This window comes from Drosophila biarmipes, chromosome 2R (genome assembly GCF_025231255.1).
Source record: "Drosophila biarmipes strain raj3 chromosome 2R, RU_DBia_V1.1, whole genome shotgun sequence".
Classification (NCBI taxonomy): Eukaryota; Metazoa; Arthropoda; class Insecta; order Diptera; family Drosophilidae; genus Drosophila; species Drosophila biarmipes.
The window spans coordinates 23,769,483-23,779,847 of record NC_066615.1 but is presented as its reverse complement, the minus strand read 5'-3'; the positions used below and the strand labels follow the sequence as shown (position 1 = coordinate 23,779,847).

Here is a 10,365-nt window from a genome sequence, read left to right as displayed (position 1 = left end):
AAAATTCGCAATTGATTGGAATTTAAAACTAGATACATTAATTTTTTATATTTTCTTTCAAAATTAGTACAACAAATTAAAAAATATCTATTGTCCGTTTACATTTTTTGAATTAGTGAGGCGTGTGCATTTGCCCGTTTGTTGCTGTTTTGCCTTCTTTCCCTTGAATAAACATTAACTGTCCACTCACCTGAATTTAATGTTGATCCTTGTTTTCTGTTTTTGTTTCACTTTATTTGTAGTTCGTTCACCTGTGAAGTATTAATGATGTAATCAATAAGATAAAGGTACACATAATTTCAAGAAACAAGTTTTACATTATGTATGTCACATGTAAAAAATAGTGGTTCTGAATGTTAATTTTCATTAAAACAAAATAGTTATTTTTCTGATACAAAGCAATTTACTGATTTGCTCATAAATTCTTGACAAAAATTTTTAATTTGTAAAAAAAATTAGGTTTTTGTACAAAACAAAGCAAAAAATATCCAAGTATAGAATGTTATACCCCATCGAGTTCGTAATTACATTCGCAATCGATTGGCTTTAAAATCGGAAAACTTTAGTTTCTCTCAATTTCTTTAAAATATTACTGGAAAATATACTTTACTTTAATTATTTGTGACTTTTAAGAGTAGTTTAAAATAAATGTGAATGTGTGCGGACTGAGCCCCGTGCGTATGTATGTATTTACTTGTTTAAAAACCACATTTCGGAACGTTTTTGCAGTTTTTGTTTCTTTCACTTAAAAAAGTGCACTTTTAACCACCTTTATCAATTTTGTCCACTCACCTGAATTTAATTTTGATCCTTGTGTTTGTGTTTAACTGCTCGTGTAACTCGTTTACCTGTGAAAAAACGGATGCAATATATTAGATACAGGTAAATAGGATTTTTTCTTTTACATATAATTACAATAAATAAAATATGCATGCTGTGTGGCTGGCCAACTTACCTTTTGTAAAAAATTCTCGTTCGCGACGTCCGTTCTCACTACACTGCGCACTTAATGAGCACCGCTCAGAGTCCGGTAAATAGGAGTCAGGCAGCGCGAAAGAAGAGTGTGAACACAAAGAAATATAAACTTAAATTAAGAGAGCAAGCACCGTGGGAGTGAGAGGAAGAGATGGTGAGAGAGGGTGGGTAACAGAGAGCGGTAGGTAGAGAAAGGGTGACAGAGACGGTCAGAGAGCGGTCTTACCCAGGCTGCTGAAATAGACGAAACTCCAGAGTGCGTGAGCTTCTGGGAGGGTTACAGTTAGAGGGAGCTGGAGAGGGCAGGAAAACACGATACATTCTCATTATGTACTGCGTATTTAGTAATGTACATATGTAAAGCAGCTTAATAACGGCCAACTAAAAAATTAACAAGAAAAAAAGGAAAGCTTCATATAAAACGAGATTAAACGATAAAATATGAACAAATTATCGAAGTAGAAATTCTTTGGAATGTTTCCGAAAGTGCTGTAGACCAATAGCTTGTGTTATTGACTACACAAAAAGGTCAGCCTTTTGGAAGGGGAAACCCGATTTAGCAGAATTGCGACCAAAAACCGCATTGAAAAATTACTGTTTTGGCCATAAATTCATGATGCTAATTTTCAGTAAAAAATTGTTTTTTGTACAAATTGTCCTAATGATGAGTGAATTAATTTTTGGAAATTGCTGTAGATTGTTAGCTTGGGTTATTGACTGCACAAGAGGTCAGTCTTTTGTCAGGAAAACCCGATTTAGCAGAATTGCGACCGCAGTGAGAAATTCCTTTTTTGGCGATGAATTCCTTATATTTTTTATTTGGCTATAGTTTGATTTCTTGTACGAAATAATTATTGAATTCCGAATCAATTAAATTTAAAATCGTGACTCTTTAATTTGTGTCTATCTGTGGCAAATATTAATGAAAACAAATTAAAAGATTTTTTGGGTGCCCGATTTAATTTCTTAATGACCCTTTTCCAAATCGATTGGAACTCAAAACTGGACACTATAATTTTTGTCGTTTATTTTTTATTTAATTTTAAATGTTAAAGCCAATCAAAAAGATTGTTTTACCCTTTTATATTCTTATATTTATGAATATATTTATTTTTTTATAAATGCACCTATATGTTGTTTACCTTTCTATGTTTTTTCTGTTCGTCCTTTTTAGCGAAGTTTAAATATCTATTGTAAATGTGTGTGGATTGTATTTATAAAAGAATAACATTTTGCCACGTTTTTGCATTTTTTGTTTCTTTCACTTAAAAAAAACTGCTTTTTTAACTCATTTTAACACTTTTGTCCACTTATGTAAATGTGGACTTTTTCACTTAAATAAACGTGCACTTTTAACTACTTTTAAAACTTTTGTCCACTTTGGATATGTACGTATTCATTTATTAATGAACACTTTAAAGTTAAGTTTTAAAAGTAGTTAAAAGTGCACGTTTATTCAAGTAAAAAAATACACATATACATAAGTGGACAAAAGTGTTATAGTGTTTTGGCCTGTTCTCGCTGTGTTTCTTTCTTTTAACACTTTTACTTTTAACACTTTTGTCTACTCACCTGAAATTAATTTTGCGTTTTACTCAGGAGACTCGTTTACCTGTGAAAAAATAGATGCAATAAATTAGATAAAGGTACATTTGATTTTTTCTTTTACATATAATTGCAATAGGTAAAATAGGCATGCTTTATGGCACATGTAAAAATAATTGCCCAACTTACATTTTTGTAAAGAACATTTCGTCCGCGACATCCGACCTCATTGAACACTCCGCTCTAAATGAGCACCACTCAATCGGAGGGGAAGGACAGAGGAATTTAGAGCCAGAGAGTGAACACAAAGAGAAACTAATATTAAAAAAAAAGTACAGAGCTAGAGAGGGAGAAAGAGAGGGAGAGAGAGAGGGAGAGAGAGAGGGAGAGAGAGAGGGAGAGAGAGAGGGAGAGAGAGAGGGAGAGAGAGAGGGAGAGGGATTTGGTGAGAGGGAGAGGGGAGGAAAAACACGTTACATTCCCGTTATGTACTAAGCATTTAAATATGTACATATGTAAAGCTTAATAACGGCCTGCCAAAAGAAAAAACACGAAATAGAAAAGGAATTGTACAGATGAAAACAGATTACACGATTTAATTCGCATTAAGATGTGGACACTTAATTTTTTTTCGATTTTTTGCCAAACAATTATGGTGACCACTTATAAAATATAAAAAAATTGCCGAAGTTGAGATTTTTTGGAATTTTCCGAAATTGCTGCAGATCGTTAGCTTGGGTTATTGGCTGCACAAAAAGATCAGCCTCTTGGAAGGGGAAACCCGATTTCGCAGAATTGCGATCAAAAACCGCAGTGAAAATGTTCTGCTTTGCCATCAATTCTTGATGCTAATTTTCAATAAAAAAATCGTCTTTTTGTACCAAATAAAGCCAGAAATTGTCCAAATGAAGGGTTACATACCGCAATGGGTTCGTACTTAAATTCCCAATTAAATCACATTAAAATCCGGACACTTAATTTTATGTCGATTTTTTGCCAATAAAACATAAAACATTTTTTGACATTAAAAATTTTAAAATATGAAAAAATGCCGAGGTTGAGATTCTTTTGGATCTTTTCGAAACTGCTGTAGATCATTAGCTTAGGTTATTGGCCGCACAATAAGGTCAGCCTTTTTATCAGAAAAACCCGATTTAGCAGCATTGCGATCAAAAACTTAATTTTTTTCGATTTTTTGCCAAAAAATTGTTACAAAAAAATTATAAACTTGAGGTTGGATCTGTCCGAAATTGCCGTAGATCGTTAACTTGGGTTATGGGCTGCACAAAGCAGCATTGCGATCGAAAACCGCAGTGAAAATGTTCTGTTTTGGCCATAGATTCCTGATGCTAATTTTAAGTAGAAAAATCGTTTTTTGTACAAAACAAAGCCACAAATTGTCCAAATGAAGGGTGACATACCGCGATTGGTTCGTTTTTAAATTGCCAATCAATTCGCTTTAAAATCTTAACACTTAATTTTATGTCGATTTTTTGACAAAAAATTATGAATACCACTTATAAAATATAAAAAAATTGCCGAAGTTGAGATTTTTTGGAATTTTCCGAAATAGGTGTAGATCATTAGTTTGGGTTATTGGCTGCACAAAAAGGTCAGTTTTTTGTCAGGGATACCCAATTTAGCAGAATTGCGACCAAAAACCGCAGTGAAAATGTTCTGCTTTGGCCATCAATTCTTGATGCTAATTTTCAATAAAAAAAAATCGTTTTTTGTACAAAACCAAGCCAAAAAATTTCCAAATGAAGGGCGACATACCGCGATGGGTTTGTATTTAAATTCCAAATTAATTCGCATTCAAATTTAGACACTTAATTTTTTTTGTACAAAACCAAGCCAAAAAATTTCCAAATGAAGGGCGACATACCGCGATGGGTTTGTATTTAAATTCCAAATTAATTCGCATTCAAATCTAGACACTTAATTTTTTGTCGATTTTTTGCCAAAAAATTATGATGCGCACTTATAAAATATGAAAAAAATTGCCAAAGTTGAGATTCTTTTAAATCTTTCCGAAATTGCTGTAGATCGTTTGCCTAGGTTATTGGCTCCACAAAAAGGTAAGCTTTTTGGTAGGGAAACCCGTTTTAGCAGCATTGCCATCAAAAACCGCAGTGAAAATGTTCTCTTTTGGCCATAAATTCTTGATGCTAATTTTCCGTAAAAAAAATGAAGAGTTACATACTGCGTTGGGTTTGTATTTAAAATCCCAATTAATTCGTATTAAAATCTGGGCACTTCATTTTTTTTCGATTTTTTGCCAAAAAATTGTGACAAAAAAATTATAAAATATGAAAAAATGCTAAAGTTGAAATTCTTTTAGTTTTCTACGAAATTTCTGTAGATCGTTACTCGGATTGTTGCCTGTATAAAAAGGTCAGCTTTTTGGCAGGGAAACCAGATTTAGAAGAATTTCGATCAAAAACCGCAGTGAAAATGTTCTGTTTTGGCCATAGATTCCTGATGCTAATTTTAAGTAAAAAAATCGTTTTTTGTCCAAAACAAAGCCACAAATTGTCCAAATGAAGGGCGACATACCGCGATTGGTTCGTTTTTAACTTGCCAATCAATTCTCTTTAAAATCTTAACACTTAATTTTTCGTCGATTTTGTGACAAAAAATTATGAAGACCACTTATAAAATAAAAAAAAATTTCCGAAGTTGAGATCTTTTTGATCTTTCCGAAATTTTCCGTTTTTTGTCCAAAACAAAGCCACAAATTGTCCAAATGAAGGGCGACATACCGCGATTGGTTCGTTTTTAAATTGCCAATCAATTCGCTTTAAAATCTTAACACTTAATTTTTTGTCGATTTTTTGACAAAAAATTATGAAGACCACTTATAAAATAAAAAAAATTGCCGAAGTTGAGATTTTTTGGATCTTTCCGAAATTGCTGCAGATCGTTAGCTTGGGTTATTGGCTGCACAAAAAAGTCAGTTTTTTGTCAGGGATACCCAATTTAGCAGAATTGCGACCAAAAACCGCAGTGAAAATGTTCTCTTTTGGCCATAAATTCTTGATGCTAATTTTCCGTAAAAAAAATGAAAAGTTACATACTGCGTTGGGTTTGTATTTAAAGTCCCAATTAATTCGCATTAAAATCTGGGCACTTCATTTTTTTTCGATTTTTTGCTAAAAAATTGTGACAAAAAAATTATAAAATATGAAAAAATGGAAAAGTTGAAATTCTTTTAGTTTTTTTACGAAATTTCTGTAGATCGTTACTCGGATTGTTGCCTGCATAAAAAGGTCAGCTTTTTGGCAGGGAAACCAGATTTAGCAGAATTTCGATCAAAAACCGCAGTGAAAATGTTCTGTTTTGGCCATAGATTCCTGATGCTAATTTTAAGTATAAAAAAATCGTTTTTTGTACAAAACAAAGCCACAAATTAACACTTAATTTTATGTCGATTTTTTGACAAAAAATTATGAATAACACTTATAAAATACAAAAAAATTGCCGAAGTTGAGATTTTTTGGAATTTTCCGAAATAGGTGTAGATCATTAGTTTGGGTCATTGCGATCAAAAACCGCAGTGAAAATTTTTTGTTTTGGCCATCAATTCTTGATGCTAATTTTCAGTAAAAAAAAATCGTTTTTTTTTTACCAAGTAAAGCCAGAAATTGTCCAAATGAAGGGTGATATACCGCGTTGGGTTCCTACTTAAATTTCCAATTAATTCGTATTAAAATGTGGACACTTAATTTTTTGTGAATTTTTTGCCTAAAAATTGTGACAAAAAGTATTATAAAATATGAAAATACTGCCGAAGTTGAGCTTGGATTTTTCCGAAATTGCTGTACATCATTAGATTGGGTTATTTGCTGCACAAAAAGGAACAAAACTCGCTGTCTCTTTAACACAACTCGGCCGCTGCGATTGGCGTATTGTTAGCATATTTTGTTAGACATATAGCATATTGCATAAGGATAATTGCATATAGTATAAGGAGACATATAACCGATTGTCACATTGCGATAAAAGAGGACGGCAATACTGTCGCCGCTATTTTAACAGAGCTCTAACGCTGCGATTGGCGCATTGCTAGCACATTTCTGTTTTTGCCAGAGGTTGTTAACCTCAATATTGCGCCAACAATTTTTAGTACTCTCCTTTTTTTATTTTTGAGCTTCTGTAAACATCAGGAAAAATTACCTAATTTATAAAATCCCGATTACACACCTTATGTAGAATTTATTGAAAGTTTAATTTTCAGTAAAAAAAAATCGTATTTATTATTGTAAAAAATAAGCCAACAAATTGTTCAACCAATTGGCATTAAAGTCTGGACACTTCATTCTATTCTGTTCTATTTTTGGGAACAAATCGTGATCTAACGCCTTGCAACAAATAGCCGAACAAATTGATTAGCTGCACAAAACGGTCGGCCGTTGGCCGGGGAATCCGATTTAGCCGATTAACGTAAAAGAAGCAGTGACAAATTCCCCTTGTTTGTTCAAAACAAAGCAACAAATTGTTCAATTGTAGAGTGTCATACCGCGCTGAGTTCGTAATTGAATTCCCAATTAATTGGCATTAAAATATGGGCGCTTTCATCAACAAACGCAGTAAGAAACTTCTCTTTTGGCAAAAAATTGCTGATGCTAATTTTCAGTAAAAAAAACCTTTGTACAAAACAAGATAAAACCGCAAAGCAACAAAGTCAAAATGTGGAATGTTATACGGCGTTGTGTTCGAATTAAAATTCGCAATTGATTGGAATTTAAAACTAGATACATTAATTTTTTATATTTTCTTTCAAAATTAGTACAAAAAATTAAAAAATATCTTGTGTGTCCGTTTACATTTTTTGAATTAGTGAGGCGTGTGCATTTGCCCGTTTGTTGCTGTTTTGCCTTCTTTCCCTTGAATAAACATTAACTGTCCACTCACCTGAATTTAATGTTGATCCTTGTTTTCTGTTTTTGTTTCACTTTATTTGTAGTTCGTTCACCTGTGAAGTATTAATGATGTAATCAATAAGATAAAGGTACACATAATTTCAAGAAACAAGTTTTACATTATGTATGTCACATGTAAAAAATAGTGGTTCTGAATGTTAATTTTCATTAAAACAAAATAGTTATTTTTCTGATACAAAGCAATTTACTGATTTGCTCATAAATTCTTGACAAAAATTTTTAATTTGTAAAAAAAATTAGGTTTTTGTACAAAACAAAGCAAAAAATATCCAAGTATAGAATGTTATACCCCATCGAGTTCGTAATTACATTCGCAATCGATTGGCTTTAAAATCGGAAAACTTTAGTTTCTCTCAATTTCTTTAAAATATTACTGGAAAATATACTTTACTTTAATTATTTGTGACTTTTAAGAGTAGTTTAAAATAAATGTGAATGTGTGCGGACTGAGCCCCGTGCGTATGTATGTATTTACTTGTTTAAAAACCACATTTCGGAACGTTTTTGCAGTTTTTGTTTCTTTCACTTAAAAAAGTGCACTTTTAACCACCTTTATCAATTTTGTCCACTCACCTGAATTTAATTTTGATCCTTGTGTTTGTGTTTAACTGCTCGTGTAACTCGTTTACCTGTGAAAAAACGGATGCAATATTAGATACAGGTAAATAGGATTTTTTCTTTTACATATAATTACAATAAATAAAATATGCATGCTGTGTGGCTGGCCAACTTACCTTTTTGTAAAAAATTCTCGTTCGCGACGTCCGTTCTCACTACACTGCGCACTTAATGAGCACCGCTCAGAGTCCGGTAAATAGGAGTCAGGCAGCGCGAAAGAAGAGTGTGAACACAAAGAAATATAAACTTAAATTAAGAGAGCAAGCACCGTGGGAGTGAGAGGAAGAGATGGTGAGAGAGGGTGGGTAACAGAGAGCGGTAGGTAGAGAAAGGGTGACAGAGACGGTCAGAGAGCGGTCTTACCCAGGCTGCTGAAATAGACGAAACTCCAGAGTGCGTGAGCTTCTGGGAGGGTTACAATTAGAGGGAGCTGGAGAGGGCAGGAAAACACGATACATTCTCATTATGTACTGCGTATTTAGTAATGTACATATGTAAAGCAGCTTAATAACGGCCAACTAAAAAATTAACAAGAAAAAAAGGAAAGCTTCATATAAAACGAGATTAAACGATAAAATATGAACAAATTATCGAAGTAGAAATTCTTTGGAATGTTTCCGAAAGTGCTGTAGACCAATAGCTTGTGTTATTGACTACACAAAAAGGTCAGCCTTTTGGAAGGGGAAACCCGATTTAGCAGAATTGCGACCAAAAACCGCATTGAAAAATTACTGTTTTGGCCATAAATTCATGATGCTAATTTTCAGTAAAAAATTGTTTTTTGTACAAATTGTCCTAATGATGAGTGAATTAATTTTTGGAAATTGCTGTAGATTGTTAGCTTGGGTTATTGACTGCACAAGAGGTCAGTCTTTTGTCAGGAAAACCCGATTTAGCAGAATTGCGACCGCAGTGAGAAATTCCTTTTTTGGCGATGAATTCCTTATATTTTTTATTTGGCTATAGTTTGATTTCTTGTACGAAATAATTATTGAATTCCGAATCAATTAAATTTAAAATCGTGACTCTTTAATTTGTGTCTATCTGTGGCAAATATTAATGAAAACAAATTAAAAGATTTTTTGGGTGCCCGATTTAATTTCTTAATGACCCTTTTCCAAATCGATTGGAACTCAAAACTGGACACTATAATTTTTGTCGTTTATTTTTTATTTAATTTTAAATGTTAAAGCCAATCAAAAAGATTGTTTTACCCTTTTATATTCTTATATTTATGAATATATTTATTTTTTTATAAATGCACCTATATGTTGTTTACCTTTCTATGTTTTTTCTGTTCGTCCTTTTTAGCGAAGTTTAAATATCTATTGTAAATGTGTGTGGATTGTATTTATAAAAGAATAACATTTTGCCACGTTTTTGCATTTTTTGTTTCTTTCACTTAAAAAAAACTGCTTTTTTAACTCATTTTAACACTTTTGTCCACTTATGTAAATGTGGACTTTTTCACTTAAATAAACGTGCACTTTTAACTACTTTTAAAACTTTTGTCCACTTTGGATATGTACGTATTCATTTATTAATGAACACTTTAAAGTTAAGTTTTAAAAGTAGTTAAAAGTGCACGTTTATTCAAGTAAAAAAATACACATATACATAAGTGGACAAAAGTGTTATAGTGTTTTGGCCTGTTCTCGCTGTGTTTCTTTCTTTTAACACTTTTACTTTTAACACTTTTGTCTACTCACCTGAAATTAATTTTGCGTTTTACTCAGGAGACTCGTTTACCTGTGAAAAAATAGATGCAATAAATTAGATAAAGGTACATTTGATTTTTTCTTTTACATATAATTGCAATAGGTAAAATAGGCATGCTTTATGGCACATGTAAAAATAATTGCCCAACTTACATTTTTGTAAAGAACATTTCGTCCGCGACATCCGACCTCATTGAACACTCCGCTCTAAATGAGCACCACTCAATCGGAGGGGAAGGACAGAGGAATTTAGAGCCAGAGAGTGAACACAAAGAGAAACTAATATTAAAAAAAAAGTACAGAGCTAGAGAGGGAGAAAGAGAGGGAGAGAGAGAGGGAGAGAGAGAGGGAGAGGGATTTGGTGAGAGGGAGAGGGGAGGAAAAACACGTTACATTCCCGTTATGTACTAAGCATTTAAATATGTACATATGTAAAGCTTAATAACGGCCTGCCAAAAGAATAAACACGAAATAGAAAAGGAATTGTACAGATGAAAACAGATTACACGATTTAATTCGCATTAAGATGTGGACACTTAATTTTTTGTCGATTTTTTGCCAATAAA

General features: G+C 32.7%; 1 long non-coding RNA gene across 3 annotated transcripts; it reads right to left on the bottom strand.

The window, feature by feature from the left end:
* Positions 1–829: 829 nt before the first annotated feature.
* On the bottom strand, positions 830–9,998 carry LOC122818192 (uncharacterized). 3 transcript variants are annotated; one of them, XR_007763935.1, is made up of 5 exons: positions 9,953–9,998; positions 2,548–2,587; positions 1,202–1,356; positions 956–1,084; positions 830–848 (listed from the first exon to the last, which is right to left on the bottom strand). It is a non-coding gene; the product is annotated as an uncharacterized LOC122818192 (long non-coding RNA). The 3 variants fall into 3 exon arrangements; XR_007763937.1 differs by lacking the exons at positions 830–848; positions 956–1,084; positions 2,548–2,587 and adding an exon at positions 9,791–9,830 and having other exon boundaries at positions 1,250–1,356; XR_007763936.1 differs by lacking the exons at positions 830–848; positions 956–1,084; positions 1,202–1,356; positions 2,548–2,587 and adding exons at positions 8,451–8,599; positions 9,791–9,830.
* Positions 9,999–10,365: the final 367 nt, after the last annotated feature.